General features: G+C 45.7%; 1 protein-coding gene and 1 non-coding gene across 3 annotated transcripts in view; one reads left to right on the forward strand and one right to left on the reverse strand.

The window, feature by feature from the left end:
* Nucleotides 1–15,848, reverse strand: part of SLC24A3 (solute carrier family 24 member 3) — a 641,322-nt gene that overhangs the window by 157,794 nt on the left and 467,680 nt on the right. The window lies entirely within an intron of this gene.
* LOC136407433 (U6atac minor spliceosomal RNA) lies at nt 15,538–15,657 on the forward strand. Its single transcript, XR_010751967.1, has one exon. It is a non-coding gene; the product is annotated as a U6atac minor spliceosomal RNA (small nuclear RNA).

The following is a 15,848-nucleotide window of genomic DNA, read 5'->3' on the forward strand; positions in this document are numbered from 1 at the left end:
CAAACTGCGGCTCGCGAGCCACATGCGGCTCTTTGGCCCCTTGAGTGTGGCTCTTCCACAAAAGACCACGTGCGGGTGCTACCTCGATAAGGAATGTACCTACCTATATAGTTTAAGTTTAAAACATTTGGCTCTCAAAAGAAATTTCAATCGTTGTACTGTTGATATTTGGCTCTGTTGACTAATGAGTTTGCTGAACTGATTTAGAGCATGCTACTGGTTTTTGAACGTCAGAATCTGCCTCTATTTGTTTGAAGACCTTTGGTTTAACCTCTTAGGAAGCAGTCAAGAAGTGCTGGGGCATTTCTGCCCCTGGGAGCCCTCAAACAACGGCTGGTGGGAACTGGCATATGATTACTCAGCTCCTTTGCTCCCTGGGGGGTAACTCCACGCTGTCTTCCTGGGGCCCCTGCTGAATTAAATTCAGATGTCGACAGTGTCGCAACCTCAAGAAAATACCTTTTATAAGCAATTTTCCCTCTCTATCACTTCCTCCCCTCTACCGATGCTCCCTGCCACCACCAAACAAGCACTCATCTCAGGATCTCTGTCTGCGAGAGCCCAGAGTAAGACAAGAGAGAAGTCGATGAAGGAAGACTGTGGAAGGAATGCAATGTAGTCTGATATCAAGATGGGCTACTGGAGGAGACACTGTCTTCCGTAAGTCTTTGGGGGGCTCTCTCCCTGAGTCCCCTCCCCGCCATGGTCATGTTTTCTCTTGGCTGGCACCGAGGAGGTCTTTGGGAATCACTGTCAACTGAAAAGATTTTTGTTTCAGGGACTCAACTGCTCAAGGAAATGGGCCCATGTTAATGTACCTGCTCCATTAACACAAATCCTATAATTCTGTTATTTGAAAGGAGTTGGAGCTCATCATATTGGGGTCATTGTTTTGGAACCTTGGGAATGAGAGATTTGCCATCTCTGGAGAAATATTTCAGTGGGGGAGAATGCCCTATTAGTTGTTAGTTTCTCAAGAAAGTGGTGGTGATGACTGCCGCTTCTGTCTCATTATACACTAAAGGAAGGTTCTGGGCTGATGCTGATGTGGGCCTCACTGGGTGCCAGGCGTAGGCAATCTGCGTTGATGCTTTTCGACAGTTGCAGGATGCGGCCCTGGGCTTAATCTAGCCTTGCACCTGGGAACCAAGTTCAGTAACTGGATCAGGTCTCACAGCCAGTGGGTGGAAAAGGCAGGAGTTCGAACCCAGGTGGGCTGCCTGTCAAATCTGTGCTCCTAACCATCACACCACACACCGTCTCAGGAAGAGGATGTCTGGGCTCCGCTGGAGGAGCAGCTCTGCTCCTCTCACTCTGCCAGGCCCCTTCTCTCCTTCTTCAGGGACCTCGTGCAATGAGGGCTCTTGGTCTGACATCCCTGAGCCCCCAAACTCCCAAGGAGTGCTTAGAAAGACTTAATGCGCTTGTTAATTTGCATGGAACCAACTGCATCTGTTTTCGCTAAACACTAAGCAGAATTCAGTATTTCCTTCCACTATGGATATGACATATACAACAAACCACAGGAGTACTGGCAAGACCTGGGAGTCTGTCCCCAGTGGAAGTCACAGGCCTTCTCATCCAGGTTACCAGTGTTGCAGAGACCTCATATATGTTCATCACTACTTCAGCAATAGATAGTTATGAGACCTGACACTGGACCTTGTATTTAATGCACTAAGAACACAAATGCCCAGGCATTTTTCACACTCAGTACATCCTGGTGAAGAGGCTCCAGCAGCCCCAGATAGTTCTTTGGAGGTCACGGCGGTGATCCATGAGAAATTAAGCACACAAGAACTGTTGGAGAGACATGCAAACTAGTAAGGAGGACTCAGGTTGACCTGATGGAACATCAACACGTCTGCTACACGCGTAAGCAGAGCATTTGGTATTACAGCTGAACAGCGAGCTATTCACTGGATCCCGTGTGAGCCCAGAGGGAGGACACCTAAGCTAAGTTTCAGAGAGCGAGAGCAGGGCATGTTCTGCAGGAGTCAACGCTCAGATCGTGGCCAAGAAGGTGAAGAGGCATCAGCTAAGCAAAAAAAGTCAGGCAAGAATCGGCCTGACAAGGGAACATCATGATAAAAAAGCATGGTGTCATAAATTAGCATGGTTTGTGTTGAAAACTACACATCACTCACTATTGCTGGAGTGTAGACTGTGGGTGAGGAAGCAGAGACAGATGAAACTGCAGAAATAGGCAAAGATCAGTCTGAGGAGGCTTTAATGTTCCAGGCTGAGCTATTTGGATGAGTAAGTGCAGACTGTTTGTCTTGAACGGAAACCACTGTTGATACTAGGGGAAAACTTATGATAGTGATGATAAAATGGTTTTGATGATAGTGGATTTACCGGTGACTATGACGATGGTGATGACAATGATTGTGTTGTGATGAAGGGGACAATGACGATGGTGGTGATGGGGAGGAGAGTAGAGATGCTAATGATGACAGTGATGAGAGTCACTTCCCAGTGTCACCCTCCTCCTCGCCCCACTGAACCTACTGGCATGTTCTGTGGGGTTCTCAAAGTCTCACATAAAGACTGCCTGGAAACAGGCCTGTTTGTCAACACTGCCCTTTCCTTTCCAAGCTGGCTTCAGAAAACGAGGACAATCACTCCCATCCTAGAGATGTGCCGCAAATATCAGAGAAGTTAACTTTGAAATTTTGAAATTTATTCAACTATTGGCACGATGATAGGACTCTTCAGGGTTGGTGAGAAACGTGCTTCTTGCCTCAGAGTTTTTGTTGGTAACCTGAGCTGAGCCTTTCTGAGGAAAACCACATCACTTAGGAATTTTCACACCAGAGTGAGAGCTAAGCTTATTGCATAATATTGTGCCTTTGAAAGACACCAGGCTGTTTAAAGTTATCAAGATATTTGCATTCTTGTCCTTCTGTTATTTTCTTGTTATTCTCTCTCCAAACACAGTCCTGGGAGCTGGTGGGCACCACAGAGGCCAGAGAACATCAAACAGCAGAATTGTCAGTCACTCATGGTGAGCAGGCGGGGCTTCCAGAAACAGAGCCGGCCGGAGACACGGGCGCTCCAGGCGGGCTCGTACGTGGCATCTCTCCAAACCCATGTTCTTTAAATATTTATTCAACATTTATTTAGTGGAGGAGGGAGGAGAAAACTAATCTTCTATTAATAAAAAAAAAAAATGTATGTAGAAATTAAGCCTGTTACTAATTCATTTCCTAACCCTAACCCTAACCCTAACCCTAACCCTAACCCTAACCCTAACTCTAACCCTAACTATCGTACAAATATGGTCAATATTCTGAAAAACTTCCCCCATTTCTCTGTAACTGTTACTCTTTTCGAGTTTCTCTTGTGAAAAGAACGACCTTAAAGTTGTAAACTTCTTGTTGGTGAACTCAAACTTTAATATTTAATATTTAGACAGTAAAACATTTTATTCAATGTTGGTAAATAGTAAGCACTGTTCAATTCTGAAACTTTAGCCCGGGGGACGTCAGCACAAGCCCCCACAGGGAGAGGCTGGCGTGGCCGAACCAGGGAGGTCTTCTTCATTTCTACCTTAGGCGGTTGTTTGTGCCAAGTGGAGGAGAGCAATTTATGTGTCTTCAGTTGTGTTGTGTGGAGGCCCAAGTGACACCATCTTCCCCATTTATTATACTGATGCTTTTAGGGTTCCTGGCAGACGGCTTCCTGAGAAGGTCCAATGGAGACGCAGCGATCCAGCTTTGGCAGCCAGTTGAAAGCCAAGCTCATGTCCCCAGGTTGGGACAACTTCCTTAACTGTATGTCATTGCTGTGTTGTATTATTACCAGAACGGACCCAGTGTCATAGGATGTGCTCCTGGAGTGGGAGCAGATTGCCATTGGTGGTGACGGGCTACACTAGGTCATCCGGAGTCCCCAGCTGGGTTCCGCCTGTGGCTGGTGCCCAGGGCTAACGGCAGCTGTGGGCAGGGGCCAGTCTAGAGCTATGCGCATAAATAAACAACAGCGGGCTTGTGTGGGTCTTAAACTCTGACCTTCACTTTATTGCTTAAGATCTAGTGCAGCTAATAAAGCCAGACCAAAACTTCCCAGTACAGTATTTCCTACTTCGGACTTCAATGACAATCCATTCAGATAATTACCAGACGATTACTGTGGACTTTTTAACTAGGGGTTCAAAACCACTCTTCTCAGACAATTAGCTCCACTGGGCCCACGGGCTCCTTCCCCTCTGGTTTATGTAGGCTGGGTTGATGTGCAGGGATATTCTGAGGAATCCTTTGTACCTGGACAACAGTACAAATGATTGCTGCTCTCAGGATGTTTTCCTTGTGTTCTGCTCACTTGGTGTGCCCTTAGAAAGGAATCAGAACTCAAGACAAAGATGTTCTCAGACCATCTACTAAAAATCCTCTCCGTTTTTAGGAACAGTGTCACTGATACCGAGGAAGACCGGCTTCTGCTGCAGACTGTAATGCTGACACCGGTGTCAGGAGCTGTGGCTCTAAGGCAGGGAGCTAAAATATAATCATGCTTTCATTAAGCTCCCCCAGGGCTCAGAAAAAGCAAGAAGTCTGAGTTGCAAATAAGAACACTGGAGATGATCTAAAGGCTTAGGGTAAAGCAGGCTGAAGCCAAAGGGAAATTGATCCCTTTGAGATTATAAAGGGATTGGAGAGCAGTGTCTTTGAGTTTCTTCAGTTTTCTTTTGTGACTCACAAAACAGGAATGGGAGAAATTTGCCAGCTGATTACTCCTGCTCCCCCCTCTCTCCAGTGTAAATAAGTTGGTGGGGGCCGAGGGGAACCATGGTTACAGAGCAGGAATTGTATAGCCTGTGTCCTTATCTCAACTATGTGACCCAGTGAGAACATCATTAAAGCTTGTTCCCCTTGTCTGTAAAATGGGAAAAATAATAGGTCCTAGCATATATGTTTTTTTTTGTTGTTGTTGTTGTTTTTCATTTTTCTGAAGCTGGAAACAGGGAGAGACAGTCAGACAGACTCCCGCATGCGCCCGACCGGGATCCACTCGGCACGCCCACCTTGGGGCGATGCTCTGCCCACCAGGGGGCGATGCTCTGCCCATCCTGGGCGTCGCCATGTTGCGACCAGAGCCACTCTAGCACCTGGGGCAGCGGACAAGGAGCCATCCCCAGTGCCCGGGCCATCTTTGCTCCAATGGAGCCTTGGCTGCGGGAGGGGAAGAGAGAGACAGAGAGGAAAGCGCGGCGGAGGGGTGGAGAAGCAAATGGGCGCTTCTCCTGTGTGCCCTGGCCGGGAATCGAACCCGGGTCCTCCGCACGCTAGGCCGACGCTCTACTGCTGAGCCAACCGGCCAGGGCCCATATATGTTGTTTTGAAACTACATAATGCATGCAAAATTCTTAGCATAATAGCTGGTATGTTGCAAATATTCAATAAATGCTTAATACTATTGTTGCTAGGGTCAATATTATTATTAGTACTATTATTATTTTTAGTGAATGAGAGAGAGAGAGAGAGAGACAGGGGGAGAAAGAGAGAGAGAGAGAGAGACAGAAACAGATAAGAAGAGAGAGGGATGAGAAGTATCAACTTGTAGTTGCAGCATTTTAGTTGTTCATTGATTGCTTTCTCATACATGTCTTGACCAGGGGGCTCTAGCTGAGCCAGTGACCCTTTTCTCAAGCCAGTGACCTTGGGCTTCAAGCCAGCAACCTTTGGGTTCAAGCTAGCGACCCTGCACTCAAGCAGATGGGCCTGCGCTCAAGCTGGCGATCTCAGGGTTTTAAACGTGGGTCTTCAGCATCCCAGGTCGATGTTCTATCCAGTGTGCCACTACCTGACCAGATGTAGAGTCAATATTATTTTAATCAACTTTTTAGAGAAGTGGAACCAACTGAACTGAAATAGACTTAGGGAATCATTCACACTTTCTTCTTTGCAAAAACAGACGAAAAGATTAGCAGGCTTATTCCTCTCTTTGACTGCATCTGTGGGGGCCACATATATGGAAGCAGTCACACAGGAATGGTTTGCTGAACAGCCTGGTTTCCTTCCCTTCCTTTGTCTCATAAGAGCTATTGCCCATCCAGAAAACCCAAGCCGAGTTTCACATTCCAATGAACACATGATTTAGGACTCCCCAGTGGTCAACGGGATGGCCAGCACGATGGTAAAATCCAATCCACCCCTGGATCCGATGTTAATTACAACTGAAAAGCAGATGGTGTCTAAATCTAGGACCATCTGTTCCCTGTCTGTGGGAAGTTTCCTGGTTGGAGAAGACAGAGCCCTCGCCAATTTCTTTTTGCCCCAAGAAAGACTTGACTTTGGCATTTAAGAAAACATCTTATTATTTATCATGTTAAGATTTTCTCTGATCTATATAACCACAGAAACATTAGGTCAGACATTCTACAAGGGAAGGTCAGTGGGCTGACCTCAAGAATGTAGACGGCTACTCAAGCTCAAGATGCTCCCACAAGTGAGACAGTCTGATGATAAGAAAATATTTGAATACCACTTGTCTAATGAGTTGTAAGACAACCCCTCCACCCACATATATAATTCCAATTAAATGGTCAGATAGAAAATTATTTCATTGGATTCTATTGCTGATACTTACACCGCCGGTCTTTTTAAGAACTGACAAAGAAATAATTTCTTTTTTCACTTTCTTTTTTTTTTTTTTTATTAAGTGAGAGGCAAGGAGGCAGGCAGACAGACTCCTACATGTGCCCTGACCCGGATCCACCCAGCAGGCCCCCTACAGGGCAATGCTCTGACCATCTGGGGCCACTGCTCCATTGCTAGGCAACTGAGCTATTTTACCACCTGAGGCAAGGCCATGGAGCCATCCTCAGCACCTGGGGTCAACTTGCTCAAACCTTTCGAGCCATGCCTGTGGGAGAAGAAGAGAGAGAGAGACAGAGAGAAGGAGGGTAGGGGAGGAGTGGAGAAGCAGATGGTCACTTCTCCTATGTGCCCTGACCAGGTATCAAACCTGGGAATTGCACATGCCGGGCCGATGCTCTGCTGCTGAGCCGACCAGCCAGGGCCCCTTTTAACTTTCTAAACAGTACATAGCAATGAACAGAAGAATAAATGCTGTGGCCCCTACCGGAATGCCAGGGTCACTGGATCTGGTCTGGTGGGGACTTTAAATCCACTGATAAAAGCCACTACAGAAAGCACTATCTAATAGACACTGAAGGTACCTGTTTTCAGTCACATTTTATCATCAAGTTTGCACCAGACAGGGAGTTGTGCCTTTGAAGGTGGACCTAATGGGAGGTGGGGGCGACTGGGAATCCAGTGTTTAGAAAAGGATGTGATACATGAGGCACACGTTGTAGGTGTACCTGGGCCCACTTCCAACAACGGACAACTTAAGACACACTGGCAGCTTCCTGCTCTGGACACTTTGCACCCCACCCGTAGCTCTGCTCTTCTGCCCGAGGAAGCCAGCAGTGCTGGAGAACTTCCTTCAGCCTTTGTGCAGAGTAGCCTGAAAGTGCTTAGGCTTGAACAACCCAGAAACAATCATCAATCAAAGGGACAGTAGGTGTCAGGGAGCCAGTGACCAGCCTGCTCAGCCCTGACTGGGGCAGTTCCAAGTCGGGTCTACATCATCCTCAGTGGGTTGAGTCTCAGTTGTTCACAGGGTTAACTAACTCTTAGTGACTCCTTCGTGGCTTCCCCCGTCCCCTCACATCTGCTTCCTGGGCATGCCCTCAAATGAACTCCCCGTACCTGGTGCTGTATTCGTCCAGGCTCATAGCAACTCACAAGGGCCCATGATTATATTTTCAGGAAATTTGCAAGTCCCCTGAGGTACTGATAGCTTCTGATTGGTCATGGTGTGGATTTCTGCATCATGGAAATCGGCAAATGCTTCAAATCAGGTGTCCCTGTCACCCCCAGAAACATGCTGTTACATATTTGCCAGCACACTATTGCCTTCAATCTAGTCCTTATCTCAGGGTTTGTTTCTGGGAAGACCCAAACTAAGAGTCTGGGCAGCAGGTCCCCCTGAAGCCAACACGTAAGCGTTTATGGTAGCTAAAGTATCAATTTACCATCATTATTACAGGTTTTCCTTCACTGGTCAAGGGCTTAGTGCACTTTGCTGGTGGGAAGAAATCTGTTTCTAAATGTACAGCTAAGAGAATAGGTAGAGAAATGGAAAGAAAAGTGCAAGGATCTCCCACCACTTGAAATGCATTCCAGGAGAAGGCATTTGCGAGCTCGGGCTACACAAAGGTCTATTAGATAGAACACAGAAAAGGAAAGCACAGGATATAAAATATTGGTAAAATGAAGCACATTAAAACAACAAAATTTGCTATTCAAAAGACACCACTAAGAAAATGAAAGGTCAGGCCATAGACTGGGAAAAAATAGCTGCAAAAATATATATCTTATAAAGTATGTGTAATCAACATATAAAGAACATAACTAAAAAAAAAAGATAAACAATGCAATTAAAATGGGCAAAATATTTGAGTAGATACTTCATCAAAGAAGAGAAAGAAGCTCATGAAAAGATGTTCAACATTGTTAGTCATTAAGGAAATGAAAATAAAAACCACAATGAGATATCTCTCTCTACTCACTATAATGACTGAAGTTTAAAAGGCTGATGACACCCAGTTTTGATGAGAACATGGAGCAACGGGAACTCTCATGCATTGCTGGTGGGAATGTAAAAGGTATAGCCATGCTGGAAGAAGGTTGGGTAGTTTCTAATATAATTCAACATATAATATGTGCCACTCTCAAGTATTTACTCAAGAGAAATGAAAACACTTGTAGACACTAACTCTTGTACATGAATGTTCATAGAAGCTTCATTCATAATAACCCCAAACTGGAAACAACCCAGACATCTATCAACTGGTGAATAAATAAGCAAAAAGTGATATACCTATATAATGAAATTATACTAGGCAATAAAAAGGAATAAACTCCTGTATATACAACATATACAACAACATGGATGGATCTCAAAAGCATTATGTTAAGTGACTGAGGTTAATATCACCAGTTACAAGACATATCAACATTGCATCCTCCTGAAATAACTTGCTGAAAAGAGAGCACAAGGTCGCTGTGGTCTTCTTGCTGAACATGTGCAACCTTAGTCAAATCATGAGAAAACAGAACGCAAACCCACCCACACTGGCCTGGATTCTTCATAATGATGAAGGTCATGAAAAACAAAGACCAAGGATCTGTCAGGGACCGGAACTGAAGAGAAATACAACTAAACTCAATGTGGGTACCTGGGTTGGATTATAAAAACAGATTAGTGGGAAAACTGGTGAAATTTGAATAAGTTCCACAGTTTGGTTAATAGTATTGTAGCAGTGTTAATTTCCTGGTTCTGATCATTGTATTGTCGTTATGTAAGATGTCAACATTACAGGAAGCTAGGTGACATGTATACGAGAATTGTTTGTACTATTTTTTCACCTTTCAGTATGTCTAAAATTATTTCAAAATAATTTAAAATAGCGACTTTTTGGTATGCAAATTATACCTCAATAAAAGTGATTAAAAAATAAGCAGGTCCGCCTGACCAGGTGGTGGCGCAGTAGATAGAGCGTTGGACTGGGATGCGGAAGACCCAGGTTCGAGACCCCGAGGTCACCAGCTTGAGCGCGGGCTCATCTGGTTTGAGCAAAAGCTCCCCAGCTTGAGTCCAAGGCCACTGGCTCAAGCAAGGGGTTACTCAGTCTGCTGAAGGCCTACGGTCAAGGCACATATGAGAAAGCAATCAATGAACAACTAAGGTGTCGCAACGAAAAACTAATGACTGATGCTTCTCATCTCTCCGTTCCTGTCTGTCTGTCCCTGTATATCCCTCTCTCTGACTCTCTCTGACTCTCTCTCTCTGTCTCTGTAAAGAAAAAAAAAAAAAGAAAGAAAAAAAAATAAGCAGGTCCACATTTCTCAAAAAGTGACCCAGAGAGTCTATGTTTCTTTAAGGGCCCAAGAATGAGGGGGTGGTAAGCACGGGAAGGCCCATCCTCCCTTTTGCCTCTATCCCCTACCTAGTCATGTTCACCAAAACAACTCTATTTTCCTAGTTATACAGTCATATGTATAAACACACAGACATGCACACACACATTTATTCTGCTTATGACTTCACTCAAAGGGGGGATACTATTGCTAAGAATTTAAAAAATATCAACAGCCTGGCCTGTGGTGGCACAGTGGATAAAGCATCGACCTGGAATCCTGAGGCCACCAGTTTGAAACCCTGGGCTTGCCTGATCAAAGCACATATGGGAATTGATGCTTCCTTCTCCTCCCCCCACTTCTCTCTCACGCCTCTCTAAAATGAATAAAGTCTTAAAAATAAGAATGCAACTTTCATTAAAAAAATTTCAACAATAAGATTATATTTTGAAACATTCAATTTAGATCTAACTTTTTTCTTAGAGGAAACCCATCTTTAAGAAAAATGGAAATTGGACGATCCAAGATGGTGGTGGAAGTTACTTTCACCTCCTCACAGGACCAAACTGGAGTTACATCTAATAAATAAAATGATCAACCTGACTAACGAACTGAGGACTAGCTGAACAGAAGTCTTATAACCAAGGATTTACAGAAGCCACAATGAGACTGGTAGGAAGGGAGGAGATGCAACAAGGGGCTGGCCCTGCTCCCAGGGGCAGTGGCTGAGGCTCTGGGGGGATATCTCAGCTGCAAAGGTTCTGGGCTGGTCTCCCAGCCCAGAGCACCAGAACTGGGACGAGGAGCCAACATAACAATGTAAAAACCCACTTGGGGATTCTGAGCCCGGAGAGGAAGGATGCTGTGCTCGAGGAGCATATACTGCCCGCAGCCTCCCAAAGTTCTGGGCTTCGGACAAGCCCAGATTGCCTGGGAATCTTGTTGGCAGTGGCCCAATGGATGGTCAGACTGTGGAGAAGGCCCTACCTCTTAGGTTACCAGGAATGAAGTAAAGACTATTTAAAAAAAAAAAAGGTTTTAAGAAGTGTAGGGAATATTCAGCTTCTGTAAGCCATCCTTCAACCAAATGATTTGCCTGATGCTGTTTTCTAATTAAACTTCCTTTTTCCTAAGTATTGGTGTTGAGATGTCAGTAAGGATGTAGCAAAGCCCCATCTATGCATTAGGAGAGAAAATGCTGCCCTGAGGACTTGCATGAACCTGATCTCTTGGAGAGACGTGTCCCAACCAGGTGTCACGAACTTGTTGCTGAAGTGAGTTACATCTGAGTTGAGCTTCCAGATTTTGTCTTTTCTTATTTTTAACACACTGACTGGATACTACAGTAACATTTTACACTCCAGCTAAAATCAATGCCTCCTTCTCAAGGAAACATAATTATTCAGGATTTGCCGGAAGAAAACCCACACTTATTAAGTGGCTTAACTCAACAGTGAAATTATTCAGCCGACTTGGAATTCTAGACCAATTTGGGTGATAGGGGTGAAGAAGAGGACAATCTAATCAGACAAACTGGTTATTAACACCGTGACCAATTTCCCCACTAGAATACTTTGCCAGTAAGTGAGGAGTTTTATTTTTGGATTTTCTTTATGCCGAAGGCACAGAGTGAAGGATATGAGCAACAGGCAACCTTTAATGTCCCTGGTGTGCCCTTGTGGCTGTTGGCATTTACTCCGCTTGGGCTGATGAAGCCTTGGTGTGGCCTATTTGCCATACAGAGGAGAAGGGTCCTTAACAGCTCGGAGCAATTCGCATCCCCCACCAGTTATGTACAGGCAAGTGGAGGGTCCTTCTTTTTCCAGGCATAAAATAAAAGAACTGGCATAATGATGTCCTTTCATGCGCTAATGACCTTCATTTTGTAAATGACACACTGAGGCCCACTGAAGGGGCACTGGAGGAGGGTACAGGGAGGATGGGGCAGGTCCCAGGTGCCACTGCAGTAGGGGCAGGTCTAGTGAAATCTTTCTATATAGTGATTTTTAGAATACCGCTTGGGTAATTAGGTGATTGTCTACTGTTATAAGTTTCTCATAGTTGAGACTAACTAATGGACGAAAATATATTGCCTTTTTTTTTTTTTTTTACAGAGACAAAGAGAGAGACAGAGGGACAGATAGGGACAGACAAACAGGAAGGTAGAGAGATGAGAAGCATCAGTTCTTTGTTGTGATACCTTAGTTGTTCAGAAATATGGCTATTCTTGAACTATGGATCCAATAGATTGGAACTTGATGACAATTCCTCATCCATCAGTGTTTCTTGGCCAGGGATCTCCAAAATAATTTGCTTTTGCTGCCAGCGAGCCTCCCCAGGATCACGGCACATTCACTGTTAGTTGGTATCTCTTTAGCAGATGGCTTATTTCTAAGTAGCAAGAGCATGGGTTCTCCTTGTGACTCTGCACTGAACAATGAGTATGGGGTTCACTGCCTTTTTTTAGGGGATGCTACAATCTACTTGGGAACGTATCAATGCTGTAGGTGCTGAGCTGTGGCTAACTCAAAGTTGGCTTCCCAAAACTGCCCAAAATTTAAAAATCAAACACCTCTACCTAATAGGAATGAAGGGATCTGCTTTATCCAAGCACACCTGAGAGCAGCATTCAGCCACACAGGACAGGGCCCTTCTATGCCCCTCCTGCTCACTCTCAGGACCCCTTCTTTGCCGCAATCCCATCCTCCCTTCAAACTGTGCGATGGCTTGGCCATCTCCGGTGGGGCGCAGTCCCTTCTCCCCTGCATTTGGAACCTCCATTGAACTTTCTATTCCTCTTTTCACTTGCTCAGTCCCCTGCAAGCAAGCCAGGGCATTCAGAAATTTGAGATACACATTCAGAATTCACTTAATTGTATTTCAGCTCTGCCCTGCTGCCTCTGTAGCCCTTGTTACTCTGGCTGAGGCAGAGTAAGAGAATAATAAACTTCTATTTGAGGACCTCCTGCTACATGCAAGATATCCCATTAGAGGCTCTAGTGGTCTCCTGCTTAGATTTAACAACAACCCCAGGAAACAGACACCATTAGCAAGCACCGTTTTGTAGACGAGGAACCCGGGACTCTCTGAGATTGTGCAACTTGGCCCAGGACCTACAGCCAGGAGCGGACTCTAAGCCCAGCTTGATTTCTACTCCCACCCGGCCTCTCTCCTCCAGCCTTTCTCTTCTCTCCCCAAAAGCTTTGCTAAAAGCACTGCTAGAACCGGCTGCCAAGGAGAAATATAATATGAACTACATATACAATTCACCATCTTCTACTATTTTTTTAAAATTTTATTTATTTATTTATTTTATTTATTCATTTTAGAGAGGAGGGAGGGGGAAAGAGAGAGAGAGAGAAAGGGGGGAGGAGCAGGAAGCATCAACTCTCATATGTGCCTTGACCAGACAAGTGCAGGGTTTTGAACCGGAGACCTCAGTGTTCCCAGGTCGACGCTTTATCCACTGTGCCACCACAGATCAGGCACCATTTTCTACTCTTGAAGTAAAATTTTTAGTTCAAAAAAGTAAAAAAAGACAGGTGAAATTATTTTTAATTTGTCTCGTTCAGCTGACTATATCCATATCCTACCACTTCACCACGTAACCAGTATCAAACCAAGAACGTGCCCTGTCACATGCTCCTGTTTCCTGCTCAGTGTCTGCGAGCTGGTGTGGGTTCTGCATTTATGGCACATCTCAGTTTGGACTCTCCACCTGTCATGTGTCCAGAAACGGCGGCTGGTGGCCGCCATGCTGGGCACTCATAGGGAACGCCCGACTCCCTCCCTGGGTTACTTCTCCTTAGAGCACACTGTCGTGGTTAGACTTATACCTCTTACTTTGCCTTTACCATATTAACTTCACTTTCTGATTTTTCCAAATCATCCTCTTCCTTTTCCCACACTCTGCCTACTGGCCAGCACTACCTGCCTTCAGCCGTTCTCAGATCATCCACAACATCACCGAAAGATGCACAGGCACGTCTGCTCGCTGAATGCGCGCCCTCCCTTTTGTATTCCAGGCTTGAGTATTTGCATGGCGTGCAGACCTGGCAACATTCTAAGGCAGCCTGTGCGTCTGATGCATACATTCGTGCCCTCAGCCTGGGGTGTCAGCTTCAGTTTCATGACACCATTTGAAAGGGTTGGGGTCACCATTCCAGCCAGCTGATGTGATGGGCACCACTGCAAGTTCATGATTTTATCAGCATTAGTTTTATGCACCCCAGCCATCATTCTGTTATTAAATATCTACTGAGAACCCACAATAGCAAAGACAGTCTGGGGGGGGGCGGAGGGAGAAGTAAAGATTATTGCCGCCCAGACTCCAGCCTCTTGAAGTTTGCACAGCTGCGTTACAAAGGTGGCTGCTGTTCTACCCACTGATGGGCAAGAGCTCATGTTTCCTGAGCTGAGTGTCCCTCTCACCAGGACTGTAATCTACATGGCATCTCCCATAGCTTTTAAGTGTTCTCTCAACACCAGCCACTCCCTCCATTCCTCACACACACAGGTGCACACAGGCTGCCCGTTTGCTGTAAATTGCTTCTGATTTGGCAGAACTCTCTAGACGTTAAAAGAAAGGAAGAAGAAGGGAGGGAGGAAGGGAGGGAGGAAGGGAAAGGCTAGTCTGAGGCCTTTATTAGCTTTGAGAATTGTACTCCTTGGCCTCTGCCCACTATGCTGCATGTGACGAATTTCTGCTAGCTGTAGATCTGTGGACCCTGGTAGGTACGTACTCCTTCCTTTCCTCTCATGAAGCCAACAGCACATGCGTAGGCTATCGCCTAATCCTGTCCATTCTTGCTCATAGGAACTGACACTCCAGGTGGCTGGGGACGGAGCCTCCATGTCAGTGAGAATGACAGGCTAGGGACTGTGGAAGCAGCAGAAGAAAACCCAAGTAGGGAACTGCAAGAGGAGGCAGAAAGAAGAAAACAAGATCTTTTGAAATGTCTAACCTGAAAGTCAAAAAGTGAATGGCATCGGCTGAAATCGGATACTGCTTCATAATAAAATTATGTTCTGCCTTTTTGCTGGGGCCCAGAGATCCAGCTAGTTAGTACACAGTGAAGAAACGATAACAGAACGAAATATCACAGCTGGGAGGGGCAGGAATCTCTCCTCTGTCGTCCTCGACGTCTAAGGAGATGGCCGCAGTGAGGAGTGGCTACACTCCACAGACCTGAACATGCGGTGTCCACATTGTTAATGAATCCAGATTAGTAGAACGCGTGTGATGGTCTCTTCTCAGGTGGAGAGGCAGGCGTGAGTGTCACATCACAGACACCGAGGAGAGCTGGCCGCCAGGCAGCGCTGTGGCCCTGAGAGCAGCGGCGTCTGTTTCCTCCTCCGCTGAGGGGGTCCCAGGCTGAGCGGGACTGGCTCACCTTTCTACTTGGCAGGAGCCCGAGAAGGGGAAGGAAGCCTCGACTGTTTTTGTTTTTTTAATGGGGAAAGTACTATTTCCAGGAACATACTACCAATGAGAATTCAAAGAGAAAAAAAGTTTCCCTGAAGGTATATCTTGAAGAAAGTCAAAAAGTTTTAGGTGAGAGGCTAACAACGGACACCAGTTTCCAGGCTATTGAGAGGGCCAGCAGCAGTGTTGTGTGGAAGGAGGAAAGGTTAGCACTCCCCTTGACAGGGATGGAAGAGGCTCTCGGGCCTAACAACACGCATGTGGCATTGCCACCTACTTCGTGGCATCTAACCACTGTTTTTTTTTTTTTTAGCCTGACCAGGCGGTGGTACGGTGGATAAAGTGTCAGACTGAGACGCAGAGGATCCAGGTTCGAAACCCCGAGGTCCTTGGCTTGAGCAAGGGGTCACCCGGTCTGCTGTAGCTCCTCAGTCAAGGCACATATGAGACAACTAAAGTGCTGCAATGAAGAATTGATGCTTCTCATCTCTCTC

The sequence above is a fragment of the Saccopteryx leptura genome, chromosome 5 (assembly GCF_036850995.1).
Source record: "Saccopteryx leptura isolate mSacLep1 chromosome 5, mSacLep1_pri_phased_curated, whole genome shotgun sequence".
Taxonomy (NCBI): Eukaryota; Metazoa; Chordata; class Mammalia; order Chiroptera; family Emballonuridae; genus Saccopteryx; species Saccopteryx leptura.